Source organism: Dama dama, chromosome 9 (assembly GCF_033118175.1).
Source record: "Dama dama isolate Ldn47 chromosome 9, ASM3311817v1, whole genome shotgun sequence".
In the NCBI taxonomy this organism is placed as follows: domain Eukaryota; kingdom Metazoa; phylum Chordata; class Mammalia; order Artiodactyla; family Cervidae; genus Dama; species Dama dama.
Window position 1 is genome coordinate 87,155,956 of NC_083689.1, and position 15,692 is coordinate 87,171,647.

Consider the following 15,692-nt stretch of genomic DNA (forward strand, 5'->3'; position numbering starts at 1 on the left):
AAGCATGAAATTGGAAAAGGGTTTCTTTTTTGTGACTCTTCCACAATTTTACAATATGACTTTTGCCCTTTTTTTTTTTTCTTTATCAGTGGAATTCCTGGTCTAATGAAATTTGCTTTTTTTTTTCCTGTGTGTGTGTGTGTGTACCTTCTTCCTGTGGCATCCGTACTTCAAAATGGCAAGCAAGGTTTTGAAACATGCTTTCACCTTTGCACCATACTAATATAAAACAGCTAAAATCTATTTGTCAGTCCACCTTGCCCTTAAATCTAAGTCTTCATAATAGTCAGTTATCCTCATCATGAGCAAAGCTAATGGGCATGGAGGTCAGCATTGTCTCTATGATAGATTGTTTTACTATGGTTCCTTTTGCTTCAGGTATGCTTGATCTTTATAATTTCTAGAACTGGCTTGTAAACTAATTTTTGAAAATGGGGAAACTTCCTCACTTTATGTTAACTCTCATTGTCTTCCTGAAAGGAAATATTTAAGTTTTCTGTATTTATTAGAAGTTATATTAATATGCTATTAGTTTTATTATTTTTATCAAATAAACATTTTATATATATGTGTATATATATATATATATATATATATATGCTGACATACATATGTCAACTGTTTTTAAAAACTTTTTGACAAGTCCTATGAATGGGCAAAACATAACAAGTTGTTGGAAGGTTAGACTGTTAGAATGGCCACACAGATGTTTAACTAGATATAGAAAAAAATTTTTTTTTTTTTTAAATTTCAGTTCAGTCAGTTCAGTCACTCAGTCATGTCCGACCCTTTGCGACTGCATGGACTGCAGCACACAAGGCCTCCCTGTCCATCTCCAGCTCCTGGAGTTTACTCAAACTTATATCCATTGCCTTGGTGATGCCATCCAGCCATCTCATCCTCTGTTATCCCCTTCTCCTCCTGCCTTCAATCTTTGTCAGCATCAGGGTCTTTTCCAAGGAGTCAGTTCTTCTAATCAGATGGCCAAAGTATTGGAGTTTCAGCTTTAGCATCAGTCCTTCCAATGCATATTCAGGAGGTTGGACCTCCTTCTGTCCAAGGGACTCTCAAGAGTCTTCTCCAACACCACAGTTCAAAAGCATCAATTCTTTGGTGCTCAGCTTTCTTTATAATCCAAGTCTCACATCCATACATGACTACTGGAAAAACCATAGCCTTGACTAGATGGACCTTTGTTTTGCAAAGTGATGTCTCTGCTTTTTAATATGTTGTCTAGGTTGGTCATAACTTTTCTTCAAAAGCGCAAGCATCTTTTAATTTCATGGCTGCAGTCACCATCCACAGTGATTACGGAGCCCCCAGATTAAAAGTCGGTCACTTCCACTGTCTCACCATTTATTTGCCATCAAGTGTTGGGACAAGATGCCATGATCTTAGTTTTCTGAATATTGACCATCAAGCCAACTTTTTCACTCTCCTGTTTCACTTTCATCAAGAGGCTCTTTAGTTCTTTGCTGTTTGCCATAAGGGTGCTGTCATCTGCATACCTGAGGTTACTGATATTTCTCTTGGCAATTTTTATTCCAGCTTGTGCTTCATGCAGCCCAGCATTTCTCATGATGTACTCTGCATATAAGTTATATAAGCAGGGTAACAATATAAAGCCTTGATGTACTCCTCTCCCTATTTGGAACCATGTCCAGTTCTAATTGTTGCTTCCTGACCTGCATACAGATTTCTCAAGAGGCAGGTAAGGTAGTCTTGTATTCCCATCTCTTTCAGAATTTTCCAGAGTTTGTTGTGGTCCACACAGTAAAAGGCTTTAGCATAGTCAATAAAGCAGAAATAGATGTTTTTCTGGAACTCTAGTTTTTTGATGATCCAGTGGATGTTGACAGTTTGATCTCAGGTTCCTTTGCCTTTTCTAAAACCAGGTTGACCATCTGGAAGTTCATGGTTCACATACTGTTGAAGCCTAGCTGGGAGAATTTTGAGCATTACATTACTAGCGTGTGAGATGAGTGCAATTGTGCAGTAGGTTGAGCTTTCTTTGGCATTGCCTTTCTTAGGGATTGGAATGAAAACTGACCTTCTCCAGTGCTGTGGCCACTGCTGAGTTTTCCAAATTTGCTGGCATATTGAGTGCAGCATTTTCACAGCATCATCTTGTAGGAATTGAAATAGTTCAACTGGATTTACATCACTTCCACTAGCTTTGTTCATAGTGTCGCTTCCTAAAGCCCAATTGACTTCTCATTCCAAGATGTCTAGCACTAGGTTGGTGATCACACCATCGTTATTATCTGGGTCATGAAGATCTTTTTTGTACAGTTCTTCTGTGTATTCTTGCCACCTCTCCTTAATATCTGCTGCTTCTCTTAGGTCCAAGCCATTTCTGTCCTTTATTTTGCCCATCTTTGCATGAAATGTTCCCTTGGCATCTCTAATTTTCTTGAAGAGATCTCTAGTCTTTCCCATTCTATTGTTTTCCTCCGTTTCTTTGCATTGATCGCTGACGAAGGCTTTCTTATGTCTCCTTGCTATTCTTTGGAACTCTACATTCAAATGGGTATATCTTTCCTTTTCTCCTTTGCCTTTCACTTCTCTTCTATTCACAGCTATTTGTGAGGCCTCCTCAGACAACCATTTTGCCTTTTTGCATTTCTTTTTAATTTCACATTTCATTCAATAATAAATGATAATAATAAGGCTTTAAAATAATCATAAATGGGCTTATAAATGCAAATGAAAATGTATTGATAAAATTTCTTGCTAAATCCAAAAAGGAATCTGGCACTTATTTGGCAACATCTTCATGCTCATGATTTAACAGTATACATTCTTAACTCTCTAGCTTCAGGGCCATGGCTCCATAGGAGAAGCCCAACAAAAATTTGCTTGTGAACTCAGATTTATTGAACATTTTTTCTTAACTTCATTTAGCATTAATACCTCTTATTTCCTAATAATTTTGAAAGTATTCACTATTTCAAAATGCATTTTGAGATAGAAAAAATATATACTGGATATCTCAAGCATCTTTTCTTGGAAGCTTCCAGTATTTCTATAAAGCTCACATTCAGCTATCATTATTTAAATTAAGACTTCTCAATAGTGTGTTAGTTTCACTTTGTTTGAATTCATGTATACTTCAAATATACTTTAAATTCTTTATGTAGAAACAAGACTATATGAGCAAAGGAGGTATAAACTGTCAAACAACATTACAGGGAGAAAGATAAAACAAATTTCTAACTTAACAGCAAAATTAATTTTGCCACAAAATAAATTTTATTATTATATAGAACATAGATATATTAAACAACTAAAATTAGACTCTGGCAGGAGTTCCCTTGCTGTCCAGTGGTCAGGACTCAGATTTTGCACTGCTGTGGCCTGGGTTCAATAGATCAGGGGGAACTAATATCCCACATGCGGTGCAGTAATGCCAAAATAAAGAGCAGGGTCCAATGGCATAATGGATAATACATCTGACAATGCATCAAAATCAATAAATTAAATTAAATTAAAATAGCATAAAATTAGATTCTGGCATATTACCTTTTATATGTTATCTAGGAAATAAAAATTTTATTGCAGATCTTCCTAAACTTATGTAAAAATATGTAGTACAACCAGAAGTAATGCTTGGAATGGCATAGACTGAAGCACAAAGCAGGCTTTTTAAAAGAACTAAATGCTTATCTTAATCTTGAATAATATAAATCTCATGCAGTGTTGGACAGACATCTAAGTTGGCTTTATATAGCAGTAAAGTTGCTTCATTTTACAAAAGTCAAACATCAAATTATGACCCTATTTTAAAGAACCAGTCACTTCATAAGCTACAAAATGGATACAATTGATTATTGATAATGATTTTATTCATATTTGAAAATAGACTCTAGTTTATTACCCTATGTTAATGTGCCAGGGTCAAACATGCTTAGGTGATTTCACTGTGAATATTTTATCACTGAGTTATTTAACTTGTCTCTGCCTCCCTACACACTAATGTTAGAGGTTAATAACAATGTTCTATTTTATCCAGTGCTTTACTTCACTTAAAGCAATGATGCATGACTTTCATTAAAAAATAAAAGGAATTACAGAAAAAATTACCATTTGAATTCAGGGCAAAATAACCTTGCCCAAAAAGAATGCATTGGTGGTGATAATCTACCTCAAGTTTAGCTAGGTGTACAACATAGTTGTAAAATAAACTATATTTTGAATTTTATCATATGAAAGCAGATAGAAAATTAAATTACAGTATTTCCAAAGGACTGAGCCATAGTATTGTTTCTAATACATGAATATCAAAAATATCAAGTAGATAAAATATTTTCTGTTGCCACAGTATATTTATTGCAGAGATGTGTTTCTGCCATTCTCATAAAATACGTTGCTGAATAAAATGGTTACTAAAATGATACTGAAATAAAAGTGTTACTGAAAAACAAGTAACAGATATTAGCACATAAATATGGACTCTAGAAAAATGATATAGATTGTCTTAATTGCAAAGCAAAAGTAGACACACAGACAGAGAACAAATGTATGGACAGCAAGAGGGGCTTAGGATGAATTAGGAAATTGTGATTAACATATAAACAATATTGATACCCTGTTCAGTTCAGTTCAGTCGCTCATTATGTCCGACCCTTTGTGACCCCATGGACTACAGCACGCCAGGCCTCCCTGTCCATCACAAACCCCCAGAGTTTACTCAAACTCATGTACATTGAGTCGGTGATGCCATCCAACCATCTCATCCTCTGTTGTCCCCTTCTCCTCCTGCCTTCAGTCTTTCCCAGCATCAGGGTCTTTTCCAAGGAGTCAGTTCTTCCCATCAAGTGGCCAAAGTATTGGAGTTTCAGCTTCAACATCAGTCCTTCACATGAATATTCAGGACTGATTTCCTTTAGGATGGACTTATTGGAAATCCTTGCAGTCCAAGGGACTTTCAAGAGTTCTCAAACACCACAATTCAAAAGCATTAATTTTTTGATGTGTTCAGCTTTCTTTATAGTCCAACTCACACATCCATATATGACTATTAGAGAAACCATAACCTTGACTAGATGAGCATTTGTTGGCAAAATAATGTCTCTGCTTTTTAATATGCTGTTTAGGTTGATCATAACTTTTCTTCCAAGGAGCAAGTGTCTTTTAATTTCATGGCTGCAGTTTCAACATATGCAGTGATTTTGGAGGTCAAGAAAACAAAGTCTCTCACTGTTTCCATTGTTTCCCCATCTATTTGCTATGAAGTGATGGGACCAGATGCCATGATCTTAGTTTTCTGAATGTTGAGTTTTAAATCAACTTTTTCATCTCCTCTTTTGCTTTCATCAGAGGCTCTTTAGATCCTCTTCACTTTCTGCCATAAGGGTGGTGTCATCTTCATATCTGAGATTATTCATATTTCTCATGGCAATCTTTATTCCAGCTTGTGCTTCATCCAACCCAGCATTTCTCATGATGTACTCTGCATATAAGTTAAATAAGCAGGGAGACAATATACAGGCTTAACATATTCCTTTCCTGAATTGGAACCAGTCTGTTGTTCCATATCTAGTTCTAACTGTTTCTTTTTGATGTCCATACAGATTTCTCAGGAGGTAGAGAAGGTGGTCTGGTATTCCCATCTCTTTCAGAATTTTCCAGAGTTTGTTGTGGTCCACACAGTGAAAGGCTTTGGCATAGTCGATAAAGCAGCAGCAGACGCTTTTATAGCTTTTTCGATGATCCAACAGATCTTGGCAATTTGATGTCTTCTTCCTCTCCTTTTTCTAAATCCAGCTTGAACGTCAGGAAGTTCACAGTTCATGTACTATTGAAGGCTGGCTTGGAGAATTTTGAGCATTACTTTGCTAGTGTGTGAGATGAGTGCAAATGTGCAGTAGTTTCAGCATTCTTTGGCATTGCCTTTCTTTGGGATTGAAAACTGACCTTTTACAGTGCTGTTGCCACTGCTAAGTATTCCAAATTTGCTGGCATATTGAGTGTAGCACTTTCACAGCATCATCTTTGAGGATTTGAAATAGCTCAACGGGAATTCCATCACCTTCACTAGCTTTGTTCATAATGACACTTCCTAAAGCCCACTTGACTTCACATTCCAGGATATCCAGCTCTAGGTGAGTGACCACATCATTTTGGTTATCTGGGTCATGAAAATCTTTTTTGTACAGTTCTGTGTATTCTTGCCACCTCTTCTTAATATCTTCTGCTTCTGTTAGCTCCATAGCACTTCTGTCCTTTTTTATCCATCTTTACCTGAAATGTTCCCTTGGTATCTCTGATTTTCTTGAAGAGATCTCTAGTCTTTCTCATTCTATTCTTTTCCTCTATTTCTTTGCACTAATCACTGAGGAAGGCTTTCTTATCTCTCCTTGCTATTCTTTGGAACTCTGCATTCAAACGGGTATATCTTCCCTTTGCTCCTTTCCATTTCACTTCTCTTCTTTTCACAGCATTTGTAGGGCCTCCTTAGACACCATTTTCCCTTTTTGCATTTTTTTTCCATTTATTTTTATTAGTTGGAGGCTAATTACTTTACAGTATTGTAGTGGTTTTTGCCATACATTGACATGAATCAGCCATGCATTTACATGTATTCCCCATCCTGATCCCCCCTCCCACCTCCCTCCCCATCCCATCCCTCTGGGTCTTCCCAGTGCACCAGGCCCGAGCACTTGTCTCGTGCATCCAACCTGGGCTGGTGATCTGTTTCACCCTAGATAATATACATGTTTCAATGCTGTTATCTCAAAACATCCCACCCTCGCCTTCTCCCACAGAGTCCAAAAGTCTGTTCTGTACATCTGTGTCTCTTTTTCTGTTTTGCATATAGGGTTATCGTTACCATCTTTTTAAATTCCATATATATGCCTTAGTATACTGTATTGGCCTTTATCTTTCTGGCTTACTTCACTCTGTATAATGGGCTCCAGTTTCATCCATCTCATTAGAACTGATTCAAATGAATTCTTTTTAATGGCTGAGTGATATTCCATGGTGTATATGTACCACAGCTTCCTTATCCATTCGTCTCCTGATGGGCATCTAGGTTGCTTCCATGTCCTGGCTATTATAAACAGTGCTGCGATGAACATTGGGGTGCACGTGTCTCTTTCAGATCTGGTTTCCTCGGTGTGTATGCCCAGAAATGGTATTGCTGGGTCATATGTCAGTTCTATTTCCAGTTTTTTAAGAAATCTCTACACTGTTCTCCATAGTGGCTGTACTAGTTTGCATTCCCACCAACAGTGGGTTCCCTTTTCTCCACACCCTCTCCAGCATCTATTGCTTGTAGACTTTCAGATAGCAGCCATCCTGACTGGCATTTAATGGCATCTCATTATGGTTTTGATTAGCATTTCTCTGATAATGAGTGATGTTGAGCATCTTTTCATGTGTTTGTTAGCCATCTGTATGTCTTCTTTGGAGAAATGTCTGTTTAGCATTTCTTCTTCTTGGGAGTGATCTTGAACACTGCATCCTGTATAATGTCAAGAACCTCCATCCATAGTTAGTTCTTCAGGCACAGGCACTCTGTCTACCAGATCTATTCTCTTGAATCCATTTCTCACTTCTACTATTTAATCGTAAAAGACTGATTTAGGTCATACCTGAATTGTCTAGTGGTTTTCCCTCCTTTCTTCAATTTAAGTCTGAATTTGGCAATAAGGAGTTCATTATCTGAGCCACAGTCAGATCTTGTTTTTGCTGACTGTATAGAGCTTCTTCGTTTTTGACTGCAAAGAATGTAATCAGTCTGACTTTGCTATTGATTGTCTGGTGATGTCCATGTGTAGAGTCTTCTCTTGTGTTGTTGGAAGAGGGTGTTTGCTATGACCAGTGTGTTCTCTCAGCAAAACTCTATTAGCCTTTTCCCTGCTTCATTATGTACTCCAAGGCCAAATTTGCCTGTTACTCCAGATGTTTCTTGACTTCCTACTTTTGCATTTCAGTCCCCTATAATGAAAAGGACATCTTTTTTTCGTATTCATTCTAGAAGTTCTTGTAGGTCTTCATAGAACCATTCAACTTCATCTTCTTGAGCATTACTGATCTGGGCATTGACTTGGATTACTGTGATATTGAATGATTTGCCTTGGAAATGAAGAGATCATTCTGTCATTTTTGAGATTGCATCCAAGTACTGCATTTCGGACTCTTTTGTTGACTATGATGGCTACTCCTTTTCTTCTAAGGGCTTCTTGCCCACAGTAGTAGATATAATGGTCATCTGAGTTAAATTCACCCATTTCCCGTCCATTTTAGCTCGCAGATTCCTACAACGTCAATGTTCACTCTTGCCATCTCCTGTTTGATCACTTCCAATTTGCCTTGATTCATGGACCTAACAATCCAGGTTACAGACAAATCATGCTCTTTACAGCATCAGACCAATCTCTTTATTATCAGAGAGGAAAGAAAGGCTTCCTCAGCGATCAGTGCAAAGAAACAGAGGAAAACAACAGAATGGGAAAGACTAGAGATCTCTTCAAGAAAACTGGAGATACCAAGGGAACATTTCATACAAAGTTGGGCACAATAAAGGACAGAAATGGCATGGACTTAACAAAAGCAAAAGATATTAAGAAGAGGTGGCAAGAATACATAGAAGAACTGTACAAAATGATCTTCATGACCCAGATAATCACAATGGTGTGATCACTCACCTAGAGCCAGACATCCTGGAATGTGAAGTCAAGCGGTCCTTAGGAAGCATCACTATGAGCAAAGCTAGTGGAGGTGATGGAATTCCAGTTGAGCTATTTCAAATCCTCAAAGATGATGCTGCGAAAGTGCTGCACTCAATATGTCAGCAACTTTGGAAAACTCAGCAGTGGCCACAGGACTGGAAAAGGTCAGTTTTCATTCCAATCCCAAAGAAAGGCAATGCCAAAGAGTACTCAAACTACTTCACAATTGCACTCATCTCACATGCTAGTAAAGTAATGCTCAAAATTCTCCAAGCCAGGTGTCGACAATACATGAACCAAGAAATTCCAGATGTTCAAGCTGGTTTTAGTAAAGGCAAAGGAACCAGAGATCAAATTGCAACATCCACTGGATCATCAGAAAAGCAAGAGAGTTCCGGAAAAACATCTATTTATGCTTTATTGACTATGCCAAAGCCTTCGACAGTATGGATCACAATAAACTGTGGAAAACTCTGAATGAGATGGGCATACCAGACCACCTGACCTGCCTCTTGAGAAACCTGTATGCAGGTCAGCAAGCAACAGTTAGAACTGGACATGGAACAACACAGAGGTTCCAAATAGGACAAGGAGTATGTCACCTTGTCACCCTGTTTATTTAGCTTATATGCACAGTACATCATGAGAAATGCTGGATTGGAAGAAGCACAAGCTGGAATCAAAATTGCTGGGAGAAATATCAATAACCTCAGATATGCAGATGACACCACCCTTATGGCAGAAAGTGAAGAAGACCTAAAGAGCCTCTTGATGAAAGTGAAAGAGGAGAGTGAAAAAGTTGGCTTAAAGCTCAACATTCAGAAAACTAAGATCATGGCATCCGGTCCCATCACTTCATGTCAAGTAGATGGAGAAACAGTAGAAACAGTGGCAGACTTTATTTTCTTGGGCTCCAAAATCACTGCAGATGGTGACTGCAACCATGAAATAAAAAGGCGCTTACTCCTTGGAAGGAAAGTTATGACCAACCTAGATAGCATATTTAAAAGCAGAGACATTACTTTGCCAACAGTGGTGCATCTAATCACGGCTATGGTTTTTCCAGTAGTCATGTATGGATGTGAGATTAGAATTATAAAGAAAGCTGAGTGCTGAAGAATTGATGCTTTTGAACTGTGGTGTTGGAGAAGACTCTTGAGAGTCCCTTGGACAGCAAGGAAATCCAACCAGTCCATCCTAAAGGAAATCAGCCGTGAATATGCATTGGAAGGACTAATGCTAAAGCTGAAACTCCAATACTTTGGCCATCTGATGGGAAGAACTGACTCCTTGGAAAAGACCCTAATGCTGGGAAAGATTGAAGGCAGGAGGAGAAGGGGACAACAGAGGATGAGATGGTTCAGTGGCATCACCAACTCAATGGACAAGAATTTGAGTAAACTCTGGAGTTGGTGGACTGGGAGGCCTGGCGTGCTGCAGTCCACGGGCTCACAAAGAGTTGGACATGACTGGTGAGCAAATTGAACTGAACTGATGGGTTTCTCCAAGCAAGAATACTGGAGTGGGTTGCCATTTTCTTCTCCAGTGGACCATGTTTTTTTTTTTTTTTTTTTTTCCCCCAATTATTTTTATTAGTTGGAGGCTAGTTACTTTACAGTATTGTAGGGTGGGATGATATGAGTGAACCATGTTTTGTCAGAGCTCTTCACTATGACATATTCATTTTGGTTGGCCCTGCACAGCTTGGCTCATGACTTCATTGAGTTACACAAGCCTCTTTGCCATGACAAGGCTGTTGTCCATGAAGGGGGTTTAAGTTTAGAGGGGAATATAAATAGGTAAAAAGGAAAGGATCAAAAGAATTGCTTTTATAGGATTGTATAATTGGCTATGTGTATTTTTTAAATCCAATTTTATGTTATCAGCCATCATATTAACTCTATTTTTACATATGCCAAATGAATAAAATTAGTTATTTGCTTATGCCATTTTGTAGCTAGACGGGAGTTTTACATTTTTTTTATAAAGTACAACCGTGGTTTAATTATTCCCCATTTTTAGGAAATACAATATCTTTATCAATTGAGGGATATTAAATGATTTCTACTTCTAACTGCAGAGTCTACTATTCTGGCCTTAACTCTGAGTTCTGTTTGTATCTGTTTACAACAATTTGGTTGTATCTTATTTTCATAGTCTTCACCATTACAGTCATTGTAAAATACTTCCTTGTGATCACAAATGAAATCTGTAGAAGGATTGAAGTTGGTTGTACTCTCACCACTCTATATTAGTTTTGCCTGTTTTTACATTTCATATAGCCATACATTATATACCCAGCATAATACTTTTGAAAGTATCTATTTTGTTGAGTTTACCAATGATGCATTTTATTTTACTGTTGACTGGTATTCATGAGTGCCATCCCTGATGGCTCATCAGTAAAGAATCTAACTCAATGCAGGAGACGTCAGTGCGATCCCTGGGTTGGGAAGATCCCTTGAAGAAGGAAATGGCAAACAACTCCAGTAAGTCATGCCTGACTCTTTGCGACCCCATGTACTGTAGCCCTCTAGGCTCTTCTATCCATAGGATTTTACAGGCAAGAATACTGGAATGGGTTGCAATTTCCTTCTCCAGGGGATCTTCATGACCCAGGGATCGAACCTGCATCTCTTGCTTGCTTCTTCTTTAATCTCTTGGTACCTATGAAAAATGGAGCTTCCTGATGGTTCAGTAATATAGAATCTACCTACCAATGCAGGAGTTGCGAGAGACATGGGTCCAATCATGTCAAAGAGTCAGATACTACTCAGCGACTGAGCACACACACTCATACATACATGTACAGAATAGGTCTTACTATGGCATATGGTGGGGCTTCCCAGATGGCTCAATGATAGAGAATCTGCCTGCAATGCAGGAGACAGTGATTACAGAACCTGTTGGCAATTTACCTCATTTCCTGTATAGGAAAATGTGTCTGTGCTATACTGTCTTTTAGGTCTGCAGTTTTTTTTGAAACATGTGATCTCAATAAAGACCTACTGTCTTTGATATCTGCAGTTTTTTGGGAACATGTGATCTCAATAAATACCTTGGAAGAGGTGAATGCAGTCACCACTGTCCACTGCCAGGGAAAGAATATAACTGCAGTTTCAGTTTCAGCTCTGGCTTCAAGTGCTGATTTTTATTTTTGTGCTGTCTATGGCCTACAGAAGTTTTATTTTCTGTTTTTAAGCTGAGCTAGTGTTTTAATTTTATCTTTTTACATTTTGTTTATTATCGCTGTGTGTTTTGAAAATAATAAATTATTGGGACATCAACTCACTATACCACTCTGGCCTGGAAATCAGCATGGAAATAACTGCCAATTCATAAATTTTTTGAGGGTAAATAATTTCTAGGGAGAGAGAGACCTGAGTGAATAGAGCAACAGTCCATTGGCAAAATACCGATTTGTTGGTGAAGGGAGCAGGGAAGAATTGTGCCCATTTCCTCAGCATGTGCTATAGTCCTATGCTTTTGATAAGTTTATGAGCTGAAATATAGGATTATAGCTTCCCAGATGGCACGGTGATGAAGAATCCACCTACCAGTGCAGGAGATGCAAGAGACGTAGTTTTCATCCCTGGGTTGGGAAGATCCCCTGGAGAAGGAAATGGCAACCCACTCCAGTATTCTTGCCTGGAAAATCCCATGGACAGAGGCGCATGGTAGCTATAGTCCAGGGGGTCACAAAGAATCAGATTCAACTGAGCACAGCATATACACAGTGATAAGCTAGACGGAAAAATACTTTTTTGGCCGTACTCATCCAAGCTCTTAATAGCATCATTTATTGCCTTGTCTGTAATCTGATGCTGGAGAAGGGAATAAATATTCTCTGGAAATAAAATATTTAAAAGAAATACACCTTTTAGAATAGTTCTTGTTGGCCAAAAAGTTTGTTTGGAGTTTTACATAAGGTGTTATGAAAACACTTGACTGAAATTTTTGGCCAATCCAATATTTAAGGTTGAGGGAAAACTAATGGACCAGATGGCACCATTTAAGTCTCAAAGAGTTCATTTGCCTCCAATGGATCATTTCTTTACCACTAGTTATTTCCAGTCATTCTGATTAGCAGTACAGTTGAGATCCCTTTACTTGACTGAACCATGTAAAATGGAACCTTTGCTCAATTTTGCAATGACTTTCATGATGAAGACCGGAGATAATATGTAGAACTATAGCTAAAATGATTTGCACATTGGCATTTCCGTTTTTCTTTCTTAGGGGACATTTGTAATCCTCTAAGTACCATTTCCTTTTGGATCCTGAGGTTATAACATATGGTCATAAATTTCTGTAGAGAAATTTTTTATAAAGACTGAGAAGATGAGTGAGATATACCCTAAAAATCAGGCTTCCAGTGAAGCCTCAATAAGTTCAGCACACATGTCTGAAAGTGTAATTATGTTTAAGATATCTTGACAATCTTAGAATGAATGATAAAATATCTTGACATGAAAATCAAATGCTTTATTCTACATGGTTTGTTCATGATTTAATTGAATTTTACATACACTGCAGTTCTTAATATTTTTGATTATATGTTTTATCCACCTATAGTGAATAAGACAATAAATATTAATAATAAAATAGTAAAAGTGAACAAGGAAGGCGCTAAAGAGAAAACAATAGAAAAAGAGGAAGACATGACAGACTACCAAAATACAATCAAAACAAAAGGATATAATAACAACTACTCATTGAGAAAATATTTAGATTATATTTGGAAAACTATTAAAATTAATAGTGAAATACACAATGAAATTGAAAAAATTTCTACAAAATGAAAAATATTAAGAAAAAATGTTTAGAATGTAATAGGGAATGTTTTCATTCACATATTTAGGCAAGCAGGTCATGGAACAATGGTTCTATGTGATGTGAATATATTGTAAATGCCAACATTTTTCACTGTTTGAGGTCTTGGGGTGTACAGAGGCAGTACTAAAAGACCTCCAGAGCTCGTTTTCTAAAGTCAAAGCATCATTTCCTGTTTATCCTCTGCACTTTGAATTGAAGGTATTAGGAAATACTATTCTGTATAATTTTTAACAAATAAGAACAGAAACACTCAGAGAAATAAAGCCATTAATATGATCTAAATTGTAAACTCTTTATCGGAAGAAATTATATAGTATTACTCATCTTTGTGTCCCACACCAGAAGATACCTGACACATAGAAAGTGTGCAGTAAATATTTGTGAGTGAATGGTAATGAGGGATAGAAGCAAAAAAATGTGGGACAAACTGAAGCTTGAAGAAAAGGAATGAGAGAAGAATAGGAATAGAGAGAGAGATTAAAGTAATAGGCAATGACATAAGCAAAGTCATAGAAGATGTGAGAAATATAAGTAGGAGAGAATAGAAATTAAGACTGTGGGGAAATGTTGAATTGTATTGATATATGTTTTAGATAGCAGAAGATATTAAGAAGAGGTGGAAAGAATACACAGAAGAACTGTACAAAAAAGATCTTTATGACCCAGATAATCACGATGGTGTGATCACTCACCGAGAGCCAGACATCCTGGAATGTGAAGTCAAGTGGGCCTTAGAAAGCATCACTATGAACAAAGCTAGTGGATGTGATGGAATTCCAACTGAGCTATTTCAAATCCTGAAAGATGATGCTGTGAAAGTGCTGCACTCAGTATGCCAGCAAATTTGGAAAACTCAGCAGTGGCCACAGGACTGGAAAAGGTCAGTTTTCATTCCAATCCCTAAGAAAGGCAATCCCAAAGAATGCTCAAACTACCACACAATTGCACTCATCTCACATGCTAGTAAAGTAATGCTCAAAATTCTCCAAGCCAGGCTTCCGCAGTACGTGAACCGTGAACTTGCAGATGTTCAAGCTGGTTTTAGAAAAGGCAGAGGAATCAGAGATCAATTGCCAACATCCATTGGATCATCGAAAAAGCAAAAGAGTTCCAGAAAAACATCTATTTATGCTTTATTGACTATGCCAAAGCCTTCGACAGTATGGATCACAATAAACTGTGGAAAATTCTGAAATAGATGGGAATACAAGACCACCTGACGTGCCTCTTGAGAAACCTGTATGCAGGTGAGGAAGCAACAGTTAGAACTGGACATGGAACAACAGACTGGTTCCAAATAGGAAAAGGAGTATGTCAAGGCTGTATGTTATCACCCTGCTTATTTAACTAATATGCAGAGTACATCATGAGAAACACTGGGCTGGAAGAAGCATAAGCTGGAATCAAGATTGCTGGGAGAAATATCAATAACCTCAGATATGCAGATGACACCACCCTTATGGCAGAGAGTGAAGAGGAACTAAAAAGCCTCTCGATGAAAGTGAAAGAGGAGAGTGAAAAAGTTGGCTTAAAGCTTAACATTCAGAAAACTAAGATCATGGCATCTGGTCCCATCATCTCATGGGAAATAGATGGGGAGACAGTGGAAACAGTGTCAGACTTCATTATTTTGGGGCTCCAAAATCACTGCAGATGGTGACTGCAGCCAAGAAACTAAAAGACACTTACTCCTTGAAAGGAAAGTTATGACCAACCTAGATATCATATTAAAAAGTACAGACATTACTTTGCCAACAAAGGTCCATCTGGTCAAGGCTGTGGTTTATCCAGTGGTCATGTATGGATGTGAGAGTTGGACTGTGAAGAAAGCTGAGCGCCGAAGAATTGATTCTTTTGAACTGTGGTGTTGGAGAAGACTCTTGAGAGTCCCTTGGACTGCAAGGAGATCCAAACAGTCCATCCTGAAGGAGATCAGTCCTGGGTGTTCATTGGAAGGACTGGTGTTGAAGCTGAAACTCCAATACTTTGGCCACCTGATGTGAAGAGCTGCCTCATTGGAAAAGACCCTGATGCTGGGAAGGATTGGGGGCATGAGGAGAAGGGGCTGACAGAGGATGAGACGGCTGGATGGCATCACCGACTCGATGGGCATGAGTTTGAGTAAACTCCGGGAGTTGGTGATGGACAGGGAGGCCTGGCGTGTTGCGATTCATGGGG